This window comes from Camellia sinensis, chromosome 13 (assembly GCF_055761805.1).
Source record: "Camellia sinensis isolate YWXY chromosome 13, ASM5576180v1, whole genome shotgun sequence".
Taxonomy (NCBI): Eukaryota; Viridiplantae; Streptophyta; class Magnoliopsida; order Ericales; family Theaceae; genus Camellia; species Camellia sinensis.
This window is the reverse complement of record NC_138973.1, coordinates 132,337,753-132,350,397: the sequence shown is the minus strand read 5'-3', so window position 1 is coordinate 132,350,397 and position 12,645 is coordinate 132,337,753.

Genomic DNA, 12,645 nt, shown 5'->3' with positions numbered 1-12,645 from the left:
TTTTAACATCCATTTGATATAGTTTAAAATCTTTAAAACATGCAAATGCTAAAAGCATATGAATGATTTCTAATCTTGCTACAGGTGCAAAAGTTTCATCAAAATCAATACATTCTTCTTGATTATATCCATGTGCAACTTATCTTGCGTTATTTCTAATAATAATACCGGATTCACCATGTTTGTTTCGAAAAACCCATTTTGTACCAATGATGGAGTGGTTTTGAGGTCGAGGGACTAAAGTCCAAACTTGGTTTCTTTCAAATTGGTTTAATTCTTATTGTATTGCTAAAATCCAATTTTCATCATTTTTAGCTTCAGAAAAAGTTTTAGGTTCAATTTGAGAAATGAAGGCTAAATTACCACAAATATTTCTAAGAGGGTTTCGAGTTATTATACCTTTGGAAGGATCACTTATAATTTGTTCCATGGAATGATTCCATATAAATTTCTATTCCCTTGGCAAATTTTGATTGTCTCCACATTGATCTTGATGAAGATCTTTCAGTTCATTCTTTTGAGATTCATCAATTTTCTTGGAAATGTTTAAGTTTTCCATTTCTTACTCAATATCTGCATCATCATTGCTTGCAATATTCTTGGAAATAGAAAAGTTAGATTCATCAAATACAAGATGTATTGATTCTTCTACAATTAAAGTTGTTCGTTAAACACACGATATGCTTTCCTTGTTGGAGAATAACTAAGAAAAATAGCTTCATCGGATTTAGAATCAAAGTTTCCCAAGTTATCTTTGCCGCTGTTCAAAACAAAACAGTTACACCCAAAGGCATGAAAATGACTTACATTTGGTTTTCTTCCTTTCCATAGCTCGTATGGGATTTTCTTTAAAATGGGTCTAATCATAAACTGATTTACAATGTAGCAATCAGTATGAATGACTTCGCCCAAAAATACTTTGGTAGAGAGTTTTCACAAAGTATGGTTCTAGCCATCTCTTCTAGAATCGTATTCTTTCTCTCAACTACACCATTTTGTTGAGGAGTTCTAGAAGCCAAGAAATTATGGTCTATACTGTTTTCATTACAAATTTTTTCAAAGGAGTCATTATCAAGTTCTCTACAATGGTCTGTCTATATACTTGAAATAATAAAACCTTTTTCATTTTAAAATTTCCTACGTAATTTTGAAAAGTTTGGAAAACCTTCATCCTTATGAGTTAGGAACTTAACCCATGTAAATCTAGGGAAATCATTAACTACAACAAGAATGTATTGTTTGCCACCAAGACTAAGTGTCCTTAAAGGACCAATTAAATCCATGTGTAATAGTTACAGTGGTGTAGAAGTTGAAATACTATTTTTTGATTTAAAAGAAATTCTAGTTTGTTTTTCTTGTTGGCATGCATCACATAATTTGTCTTTTTCAAAAGAAATTTTAGGAAGTCCAATGACTAAATCATTCTTAGAAAGTTCTTAAATTAAATCCATATATGTATGACTAAGTCTTCTATGCCACAACCAACTATTCACTAAGTGTAGAGAGCATGTAATGTTAAAAGATAATAAATAAGAAAAATTAAAAACACAAACATTTTCATGCTGGTGACCAACAAATAAAGTCTTGTTATCATTGAGATTTTCTATTTTACAAAAAGATTTTTCAAAGATAACTCTATTTTCCTTGTCACACAATTGACTAATACTAAGTAAGTTGTGTTTCAATCCATCAACAAGTAAAACATTTTCAATAATAGGAGAGGGACTTTCACCAATACTACCTACACTGGAGATTTTTCCTTTGTTGGGGACTCCAAATGTTACACATTCACCATCTTTAAGAGATAAGGTAGTGAACAATAATTTCTCTCCGGTCATGTGTCTTGAATATCCACTATCTAAGTACCATTTTCCTTTTTCGGATTTTACCTTGTAGGACACATCCCAATTTTCAAAGATTAATTAGGCGGAAACTAATTAACCTACGTGTGAGGTTTTCGAAAGAAATCCCATTCTCATTCAATTAATTATCTATAGCGATCCCGGGTTTACCCTTGTCGTACAGTGATCCGGACATGTGTCCGTGGATGTTAGTAGTTGATCATTACCTTGTGTACATCCTTTCCTACTTTGTATTTGAGTTATAGGATGTGTAGGGCAGGTTTGTTACAGGTTGGTTGAGATTAGAAACCAAAACTAGTTGCCCAGATTTTGACCTGTCCGCTCGAGCGGGAGTTTCACCCATCCAGTATTTCCTGTGCAGTGTTCGACGCTCGAGCGTGGGATTGGCCACTCGAGCGGGTTTGTGTGAGTGACGCTCGAGCGGGGAGTTGGAAGCTCGAGCGGGAGACCTGTCTGCAAAAGTTCTGGGAGTGTGTATCCGGAGCTCGAGCGGGGGATTGGCCGCTCGAGGGGGAGTCTGTGAGTGACGCTCGAGCGGGGCGTTGGATGCTCGAGCGGGGAGACTGGGTTAAAGCTCCGTGTTTTGACTTTTCAAATCACTTTTTCACTTTCTCTTCTCTCTCCTACTTTTCCAAAAACACCATTGTTGAGCCTCTCACTCTAGAACTCTACCTTCTCTCTAGGTTTTGATCTAGTAGGAGTGATTTGCTCATCTTTGGCCTTTACAAAAAGGTTGTTGATCATCGAGGGCTACATTCTAATCTGAAAATTCCAGGATTTGGAGCACGTTGGGTTTTGTCATCTTCTCCCTTGGGGCTCCGGATTTGAGGTAGGGATATCCTACTCCTCTCTATGGATTTTGTCTTTAGATTTTAGTATTTTGAGATATTGGGGTTGGTTTGGTAGTTTTGTGAAAGTTTGGGGCTTTTGTGTGATTTTACAAAAGTTGGAGTTTTATTTATAATAAACCTAGATGCATGTTTGGCATAGAGAAATGGAATAAATGTTGAATCATTGATGAAAATGGGACCTTAAGGATTGTAATGTTAATTATGGAGACTGCCCTAATTACATTGTTTGATTAATTGGGTTAATTAATCGTGAGAAATGAGGTTATGAAATAAAAATGTTGAGATTGGGAATACATGGGATTAAAGGGTGTAGTTGGATCTCATGCCACTCCCCTAGTTGAAAATGTCGATTTTATATCCATTTGTTGCATTTATTTACTGTATAGAAATAACTGCTTTGGGCTATCGGTGGAGGATAGTCGTGATTGTTGTAGACAATGCATGATGATTAGGCAAACGGAAACTAATCACTGGAATGAGTCATTGATTATGATTGATTGAAAGAACACGTTAAATTTATGTGTTGTGTGATGATGTGTATAATTATTGTTTGTATGCATTGTGTGTGTTGGAGGAGATAGGGGATGTACTCCACGGTTTAGGGAAAGATAGGGGATGGACCTCTAAACCGGATGTGTTGGGAGGAGATAGGGGATGGACTCCATAGATAGAGCTCATATGCTTATCTATTAATGTGTTGGCAGAGCTCATATGCTTGTCATTGGAAGTGTGATAGTGCTCATATGCATATCTGTGGAAGTGATGATATAGCTTGTATGCTTATCTGTTGTTGTGCGATATAGCTAGTATGCTTATCTATTATGAAATGGGAAGTGTTTGATATGAGTTACTGTCTCATATGAGTTGATGGCCAGGTTCTGAGCCATGGTTGTAAATTGAGAATTGAAAGGAACTGGAAAATGAATTGTAACATGGACTTGTATGTCATGAAACTGTAAAGTGTGATAAGAGAAAGTATCAGTGTTGGCCATCTATCAACTGCTAATCTTTTAGTCATTGTCCATATTTGGTTTAGTGTATTTCTACTGGGCTGTGGCTCACCCTATATGGGAATATCATTTTCAGGTACAGGTAGCATGCCACCTCCAAGGACGTAGCTTGGGAGGCTAGAGGCAGGCGGACTTTTGTTGTTTTATTTCTTGATGTATTACATGTATATTCAAGCCAAGGGCTTAATGTGTAAATGAGTTAGCACTCTTTTGTTGTAACCAAGTGTTAACTTGGAAAGCTGTAAGCCCGTAGGGCATTTGCTTTTGTTGATTAACATGTAATACTTTTGTAATGAAACTCTGATGAATAGAAGATTGTGGATATTTCATATGTCAATGAATGTTTTATTTGATGGGTTTAATGTTATTACCTTGAGGGCGTTACATTATCAAAAATCCATTTTTTGTTAAACATTTTCTTTACTCTTCACAAGTCAATACAAGAAATACCATTGGTAAAAATCATTAAACCCACTCTCCGTGTATTACATTGAATATAACATATTCTTTTATAAACAAAATTCTCCAAAGGTTTACAATAAATAAGAGGGCGTTGCCCCTTACAAAGTATAGTACTAAGCCAAAGAAACAAATAAAATGCACCATGGCTTATCACCACTTTATAACTATGTCAAGGTAAACCCGTTGTTTGATCTTCAAGTCCAAAAACATTCCCTATACATATGTACAGGTAGGGGGTGAGCAAACTACTAGCTCACCAAGCAATCCCATAGTATAACATTAAAAGATATGCAGGTACAAAAATACTCATACATGTACGTGAAATCATATCATGTCACCTTATGATTTTATTACATAATCTCTTAAATCCAGTTTATTTAACTAAGTTCAACTAATTAACTTAAATAAATAAACGTGCTCCAAATATCAACAAAACATCATTTTCAACCTATTTAGTTAACCCATTCCTGTTAATTAAATAGTTAAACAATTCATGAAGATCTCTAACAAAACGTCAAGTACATTTCATTTAAATGACTCATATTAGTTAACTTAAATGAATCCACAAGTTACGATGACTTTTAGCAACGTCTCAATTCCAATCTATTTATTTAATTAACTCGTGTTGGTTAACTTAAACAAATTCACAGTTAACAAGATATTAATAAGCATACACATATCTCATTTAATTAACTCATGCTAGTTAATTTAACTAGGTAATCAATCAACAAGATACCACAATTCAAAATATTCCAAGGCATCACCTACATTTTCCAGCCATAAGCATAGAAGGGCAATTGAGCACCCATTACAACACACATACACACATTAGCAATAACATGCCATAATAAAATAAACAACTTGTGGTCTCACCAAGCCCCACATCACCACCGTGGTCTTGCCAAGCCCCACGTTTGCCTACTTTACCGGTTGCTAGACAAAAGAAGTGCATTACCTCCAACACAACCCGCTTTACCGATTACTAACTGGAAGGAATGCATGACCTCTGTATAGTACTTCCGCTTGCTTTACCGGGTACTAATCGGAAGGAACGCATTATCTCTATACAGCACATCACACTTCCATAACATATGCATTTCAAATTGCTTCAATTCATTCTCATCTAATTACATAATTACACAATCTCATAATGTTTCATGTCATTCAAAATTATGCAAATAAATCGCAACACAACGCACACTATTCATTATATAACAATCACTACCATTCTTCACCAATGGCCAATGACAAAACCTTTAAAGCGATGAATAGAATAAAAATCTCTTAATATTTTCATATACTTTTCAACACTTAGTCAATTATATCAAAATCCTCTTTCAACTATAGTTATAAAATATAACACAAGCGTTCACTTTCCAATTATCAACATTACCTCATTAAGTTAAACCAAGGAAAATAAATAAATAAATATTTTGGTAACTCATTCTCATTTTAATCCAATGCATCAATTTGCTTCAAATGAGCTAAAATCACATTTTTTTTTTGGGTCAAAAACTGCCGAAACAATTTAAATATCTCATATATGAATATGAGGTATGAAATTATTATATTAACATAACTCAACTAGTAAAACTGGTGACCAAATACCAAATCACATCAACTTAACTAATAATCTTAGTTCAATTTTGTTTCACACCAAACAACTTAATCTCAATTATTTTCTCCTAATCTTATGCTTGGTCAACTTTATCATTTTTAATGTCATAATATTAAAAGTTAGGAAATAAACCCAATAGCGCACTTCTAATTATGAAGAATATAAAATATTAACCAAACTAACTTAATCCACGAATTTAGTACGTTCATTATATTCAAATTTTCCCAAGAAATAGTATTAAACATAACTTAACATGTCTCATCTTTCAAACATAACCATATTGCATGCGAAGCTACTCAAATAGCTAATCTTTCCCAAATTCTTTACAAACAACAATTTTCACAATTTTTCTAATATTAACTAAACAATATGATATTTACATAAAAAATCTTGAAATATGCCCAAGAGTAAACTTTTTAAGGTTAGGAATTTAAAAGTCCACATTTCATATTTTCATTTTCACAAATTGAACAAAATCTAATCATCAATATATACATTCATAAAATATCATAAATATAACACTTTTAGAGTTTTTAATTCCAAAACAACTCTATAATTCTAACTTAACCACTTAAACATTTGGTCGTCAACATTAATTTATTTTTCTCAAAAATAAATTCCAAAAGTCAGATTAGATAATCGTTCAACATTATTTTTTTTTTCTCAAATAAACTATCTAATTATAATATGATATAGATACAAACCATATAACTCCTACCATGCCATTTTTCTTAACATAACCATATCATAAATTTTAACGCAATAATATTTCAATAATCTCTACCTCAAATAATGAATATGAGCAAATTCGAAAGGCAAAGAGTACGACGAGCTCTCCAACTTTCATTTACAAAATGTTTGCAAAATCCCGTTCTAAAGCCTGCCACTCTAAGCTCAAAGCTTGAGCAACCATAGAGGAATAGAGAGAGAGAGAGACGAACAGAAAGGGAAGGGGGAAAAACCTCTGCCAAAGCAACCAAAATGAAAAGAAATGGAAAGGAAAAGATGGGACAAGGACAAAAGGGGGGCAGCCCCATGTGGGTTGCCTTCCCAAGGATTTATTTCTCAAATAATATAATATACCTCAAAATTTTGTAACATAAATCATAAAATGATATAATTTTATCTCATTATAAAAATATAATATTTTTGTACACCATAAAATATAATCTTTTGCTCACTACAAAAATATATAATTTTTCACCATATGGTACACACCATAAATTCAATTTTCAAGTATTTATTATAATCCTACATAATAAATAATAGCCACTTTCAAGATGATCCCTACCATTCACATAAATAAAAAAGGATCAAATAGTTAAACATGAGTTATATATGAACCCAAATTAAATTGATTATAAGTCATGGGTCTAAACACCCAAAACTCAATATCAAAATTTTGCTTTAATACTAACTGGACACCAATCAGTCCATAAATTTTCATAAAATAAATAATGTTCATTAAATTCTGAAATTTTTATCCAACATGCTGCACTCATATGGAAACAACATACAAAAATTTCATAATTTTCTAAGATAGGGAACTTTTTTTTTTTGAAAAATACAAATTTGGATCATTTTCATATAGAATTTTACACATCAGTTCAATTTGAATATTACTCAATTAATTTATGCAATGATTTTTTTTTAAAAAAAAAATTATGGGTCATTACAACCTACCATCCTTAAAGAAATTTCGTCATCGAAATTAAGCTCAAGTAAAGTAATGCATTTTACAGTCACCCACAAGCTCACTCAAGTGCTTACCAATGCATTAATAATTTTTTTTTACTACAACATATGCCTCAACAAGTCACATCGGTAACGAACGAAACCATTACATTCACACAACAATTGGTTATAAAAACTCTTTATCCACATCGATAGCCCAGAACAACAAAAGAGGATCTAATCCCTTGAGCATAACGTAAATTTTTGCCAAAATGACCTCTTAGGACACCTGGACACCATACCTTATTGGTGATAACCCACCTTCAACCAACTATTTCCATCACCTAATGCAACACCCATCTGAGGCCAAAACCACTATTACTACTTTGAGACATTAACAAAACGAAATACCACCCCTTCAAAAGCACTAGCCTCCAACTCATTCAGGGACCATCAACCGTCACAAGATAACCAATACCTTATAAACACTAGCGTGATACCACACCCCATAACCCAAACGAAACAAAATCAATGCAGACAATGACCTAGGATCCCCATCAATAAGGACTACAACTCAACCCAAGACGATTCCACTTCGACGTGGAGTTCACAAAAGGTCTTAACAATGTGCCTTTAGTCTAAGCGAGACTCAACACGACTAGGTAAACACCCAAACTGTACATGGCCCCACAGTTCAAAAGCTAATTCAACTCAACTTCTAGGACATTTACTCTGAGTTGCAACACAAACTCCACACTATTATTACAGTGACCCACAAGGTCCACCTTGAATGCAACCATGATTGACTAACACTAATTCACGGGATACTTAAAACAACAATGTCGTTCTTTGGCCAATCAACAAAAGATCCTATTTCTCTTATAGGACATACCACACATTAAGAACAAGGAAGCACCCTCTAAGGTTTAGCAAACAAACCTAGAATTTAAATCATTCCAACTTACCTAATTGCAAGGAAAACAAAGCCTGGTTATGAGAGCTACCTGAATTACACAACGACGATACCAACTATCATTCCAAACCGTAAACGGGCCAGAATAATCTAAGACATAGATTACACCCTCGAACCAACACACCTATAAAGTTATCCCATGACTCTATTTGGAAACCACTAGACTAACCAACCAGACACCAGATGTCCCCAAAAGAAAACAAAACCATGTGTCAAAACTTTATACATTCCCTTAAAATAACTTTCTCAACAACAAGTGTAGGACACTCCCCCTGCCACCCAGGGGCAAAAATTAAGAATAACAACAATTACAAATATTACTTGTTTAAATTTTATCTTTAAAACCTTACATAGTTTGCACTTTATAGATTTTACAACAAAATCTCAAAAAAATAAACATTTCCAAGGAAATACGTCCCTTACCACCATTAACAAGTCTCACCATACTAAGGCCATGCCTCTTTCCAAACATACAAGGGTAAGAAACTGTGGGATGCTTTTGGGGTTACCAAGTGCACCCAATAGTTCAGACTCTTGATCTCCTGATCTAGTCTCACTAGTGCAATGTCAAATCGAAAATGAGAGTCTAAATCCCACAAATTTTATAGAAAATCCATTTATTGCAAAATATGTCAGAAATGGACTATATCACCAGATCTCAGAGTTGCTACCTAATCTTTTGAGAAAATTAGAAAACTCGTGACTCGTGCCAAAAGCTACTGTTCATCATAACCAAAGATGTCTCAGTTTGGAACCTTAGGTATGATGGGGGAAGGTCATGAATTAAGCTTCTTCGCTTACACGATTAAAAGATCGGCCTCTACTAAGCTATGATATGAGTTTTATAAATGTTATATGCTCATATTTTGGTTATTTATAATGCTAACATTACTATGTGAAGTAATCAAGTATAGATTATGTCATTCATTTTAGAATGTTTTTATCTCATGTATTTTGAAAAAGTTTTTGAGATATATACAACTCAAATGAAACTGAGCCCACATGCATAAGGATCAACATTATTCCAAATTAAATGACACAACCTCCATCCATTGGCAACCATAGAGATATATCAACTAAGCACTTAGCCGCATGGTAGAATGCTATATATAATAAAATAACATACAGCTGGGGTGCTAAAATTGTAAATGCTCACCTAGTACTCCTCTGAGGCAAGCGAAAAAATAACATGCTATATACATATGCATGATCCTATAAGCAAATACCTAATGTAATACATACACACAAAATACAACTAAAGATTCAATTACTAACATTTAATAGATGAATCATCTCAAGGCATGAGTTAGCGCACAAAGGCACATAAGAATTGATAAAAACCCACAGATGCAAATTGGCCAAATCCTAATGCATGAAAAATGGATGCAAGCCATGAATATGATAAATAAAACATGATGCTTATCAATAGATATGGAAAGCATGTAAATAAAAGAGATAGAAAGACGTAGGGTTGGAAGTTATTAAAACAATTTGAAGGAAAAGAAAGAAGAAATGGGGGAGAAATTATTACAACAATTGAATGAATAATAAAAAAAATGAAAAGAAGTGGGGTTGGATGAGTTATTACAACAATGAATGGATTTAGCCAAATTATTGTTGAATCTAACAAATTATACTAAAATTAACCATCCAGCAGCTCCACAACCACCTAAGAGAGCACTTCCCAGAAACTGCCTGCTTTGTTCTTGGGGAAGCATCCAGCCAAATACAAAAAAGGGCCAACCGAACAGGGAAAGGGCCGGCCAAATTCCTCTTCCGGCTAAGATTTAAATCAGTGCAAGATTTTAGAACAGAAGCCACTAGACACTTTCTGAGGACTGCTCACCCCTCTTTCCTTCTCTACTCATAGGGATCACTTAGGGAAGAGACAAATGGGCCCTAACCCTCAACAATGATATAAACAGATATATGCAACATATATTTTGCAACAATTTATCAAATTAAATGATGGATCAAAAACAAGAACAAATTCAAGCCTAAGAAATGGATAGGAACCTACATCCTCTCTTTGTGAATAAGAGCAAATCAATACCCAAATCCATGCTATTAAGTGGAGAGGGTAGATTAATGCAAATCATTTCTTGGTGGAAGCTTTGCTTCAAAGTAAGAGATTCATCAAAGGATATTGATAACTCCTCTCCTATTCAATGAAACAAGGGTGTTTCCATCCATTTTCATGTTCACAAATGATTGAGAAGGAAGTATTCAACACCTTTGGCGTAAAACCTCTTACTTTAATTCCAAGAAACTAATAAAAATGAAAAACAACCACTTTCTCAACATCAAATCCTAAAAATCATCCAACTAACTCCATGAAACAACGTCCACTACTCATTAAGATTGAGCATGGGTTGATGCATATGGGCCAATATGCTAAGATGATGAGATATGTGATGAAAAAGTGTATAAAATGAAATAAACAACTCTACATAATCAAACTTGTGGATTTGTTGCTGGTTTTTACTCCCTCCATTTTCAAATGGTTCCAAGTATCATATATATATACAACAACAAGGTACTATAACACTTAGAAAGCAAGAAAAGTGTATAAGAGTATAAGAAAGTAAAGACAACAATCAACTCAATGGATGAGTTGCTATATCCTAGTTCCCTCCACATCCATGAGGACCCATCACATGATTACAACAAGCAAATAGTCAGATACATAGCTTATAAATGAAGAACAAGAGAGAGAAGATAAAAATAGTTCAAAAGTTTCGCCACTTGAAAGAGGATGAACTTCTTGATTGTCAAACTCTTTTGTGGAACCCTTAAGCTCCTTTAGATATGGCTTGGAGTTCTTAGGATCCTTAACAAGAAGTTTGGAGTCAAGATTTAATGGAGTTTTGATGGTTGGTATATGAGAAATGAAAATTGAAGATGAAGTGTAGGGGGTGGATGTAAACGAAACTTTTAGCTTTTAGAAATATTTTGAAACCTCTTGGAAATATTTCTCAACCTTAGTTTTAACTTTAATCGAGTTTTGGGTGGTGTATCAGTGAATAACAGTGAAGAAGATGGAGGAGAAGGTTGAAGATGATGTGTGGTGTGAACAAATTTTGTAACCCTTTGAAATGAAGTAGAAAGGTGATATTTATAGAGTTTTGAGGCAAAGAAAATATTTGAGAAACTTATAGGGAAGCCCATGGCAAAATATCTAAGATATTTGTGTAAAATTTGGAGAAAATGCCGAATTTTCCGAAACTGCTCTGTTTCCCGAACAAATGTTCCGGCCAGACAAAAAAACCATCCTGTCAGACAAAGAAGTGTTTGGCCAGACAAAAAAATGTTTGGCCAAATAGTTTTTTAGAAGGGGAAAGTAGGGTTTTTTTTTTTGTTTTGTTTTTGTTTTTTTTTTCCTCTAGAAAATTCTCATTTTTTTGACTTATTTCCACTTTGTCCTTGCTCAATTTATTAACAAAATACAACACTTAAATTTTGAAAATGTGAGCCTTGAACTTTGTAGAATGTTTCGATCCACACGAAAAAAACATTTTGAAAAAGCTTTTTTAAAAAAAGGTCTAAAAATGTTTTGGCGAAAATGGGTGTAAGGTTGGGATTAAATCTGGGTATTATTCTGGTATTATTCCAGCCCCATTCCCAGTGAGCATGTGAGAGAACCAAGTTTGTGGAGTCAACCAAGGTCACCTCATGTAAGAAGCTTTACTTTTGATTTTTTTTCCCCTTTGTTTCTTGGGTAAATTACCAATATGTTCTAATAGTTAGACTTAATTCCCATCAAATCCTAGTGAAAATAAGACTTGATAAAATTATCGTTAAAAATATTTTTTTTGTGATCATTTTTTACATACGTCGCTAAAAATTGACAATTAGTGACTTTTTTTGTCATAATTTTTATAAATTGTCACTAAAACTTACAATTAGTGACCTTTTTTTATGACAAATTTTTTTTATAGGATCTATTAGGCAATAAGCCCACTTATTAGGACTTACACGTATGTGCCCCTTGTTTCTTTTGTGGTCATGTGTGACCAAGTTTGTATATAACCTTGGTTTTTGTTAAGACTGTTTTTGGGTTATCTTGGATGTATGTATACATATATATATATATATATCCGAAATGACTGTCTACTGTGAGTTATTATATACATGAGAAAAGTTTTTGTTCTGCCACATATGCACAGCTCATTAGACAATCTTTGCATTTTGCTCC